Here is a 1,943-nt window from a genome sequence, read left to right on the forward strand (position 1 = left end):
AATAAAATCCAAAGGCTGGGCACGGTGGCTCCCACCTGTAATCCTAGCACTTTGGGAGGCTGAGGCAGGCAGATCACCTGAGGTCAGGAGTTCAAGATCAGCCTGGCCAATATGGTGAAACTTCATCTCTACAAAACATACAAAAATTAGCCAGGTGTGGTGGCAGGCACCTGTAGTCCCAGCTACTCAGGAGGCTAAGGCATGAGAATTGCAGGAGGCAGAGCTTGGAGTGAGCCGAGATGGCACCACTGCACTGCAGCCTGGGCGATAGAGTGAGAGACTCCGTCTCGAAAAATAAACAAATATATAAAAATAAAATAAAAATAAGACCTCTAATTTATATATTTCCATTTTGAAAAGACATGATGAATGTATGATCGGTGTTTTATAAGAGTTATTAATTTAAACCCTCCTGATTGACGTATATGAAGTACAATGGTCTGGATTTTACTTCTTGTAAAATTGATGTTCTATATTGTACTTGAGGCAATTTCTTATGATATATATGATCGTTGAGCTTCTAAAAGCAATCTGTAGTTGGTAGGATTGTAAAATGGCGCAATGTTATGGAAAGCAATATGGTGGTTCCTGAAAAAAATTGAAAATAGAACTAACATATGATCCAGCAATCCCCTTCTGGGTATATATCCCTAAGAATTGAAAGCAGGATCTCCAAGAGATATTTGCACACCCATGTTCACAGCAGCACTATTCACAATAGCTAAGAGATGGAAGCAACCCAAATGTCCATTGATGGTTGAATGTATAAACACATTTGGTATACATATAACGGAACACTATGCAACCTTAAAAAGGCAGGAAATTCTGTCTGGGTGCAGTGGCTCACGCCTGTAATCCCAACACTTTGGGAGGCTGAGGTGGGCAGATCACGAGGTCAAGAGATCGAGACCATCCTGGCCAACATGGTGAAACCTTGTCTCTACTAAAAATACAAAAATTAGCTGGACGTGGTGGCGGGCGCCTGTAGTCCCAGCTACTCGGGAGGCTGAAGCAGAAGAATCGATTGAACCTGGGAGGTGGAGGTTGCAGTGAGCCGAGATCAAGCCATTGCACTCCAGCAGCCTGGGCAACAAGAGCAAAACTCAAAAAAAAAAAAAAGAAGAGTATCACCAATATCACCAGTACACATGCCTGTAGTCTCAGCTACTCAGGAGGCTGAGGTGGAAGAATTGCTTGACCCCAGGAGTTCGAGTCTGCAGTGACCTATGGTTGCGCCACTACACTCCAGCCTGGGTGACAGAGTGAGACCCTGTCTTAAAAACGAAACAAAACGAAAACACCACAAGTCAGGCTAAACTCTCTGCCCTCGTGGAGCTCACATTCTAATCAATCCATAGACAGAAATGTGTGTTGAATATGTTCAACTGGGACTTAACACTTTCCTACTTCATTCTAGTGAACCTTCTCATACTGCAGAGGTGGAATTTTATAAATGGCATTTCACAGGCTTCCATCCATGTAGGATTCTGGGTAAGAACTAGATATGGTCCATTAGATGTATTTAGGTAAGATTCGTAAGGGAGAAATGAGGAAGAAGCCATTTCCTGCACTTGGCTGTTTCTGTTGGCCAATATGATCATTGCTGGAGACATGAGTTTTTTCTGCAGCAGAATATCAGTTTGTTTTGTTTTGAGAAGAAGTTTCACTCTTGTCTCCCAGGCTGGAGTGTAATGACACGATCTCAGCTCACTGCAACCTCCACCTCCCAGGTTCAAGCGGTTCTCCTGCCTCAGCCTCTGAAGTAACTGGGATTACAGGCACCTGCCACCACACCCGGCTAATTTTTATATTATTTGAGACGGAGTCTCTCTCTGTCCCCCAGGCTGGAGTGCAGTGGCGCGATCTGCAATCACTGCAAGCTCTGCCTCCCGGGTTCATGCCATTCTCCTGCCTCAGCCTCCCAAGTAGCTGGGACTACAGGC

Source organism: Mandrillus leucophaeus, unplaced genomic scaffold (genome assembly GCF_000951045.1).
Source record: "Mandrillus leucophaeus isolate KB7577 unplaced genomic scaffold, Mleu.le_1.0 Scaffold23, whole genome shotgun sequence".
NCBI classification, from domain to species: Eukaryota; Metazoa; Chordata; class Mammalia; order Primates; family Cercopithecidae; genus Mandrillus; species Mandrillus leucophaeus.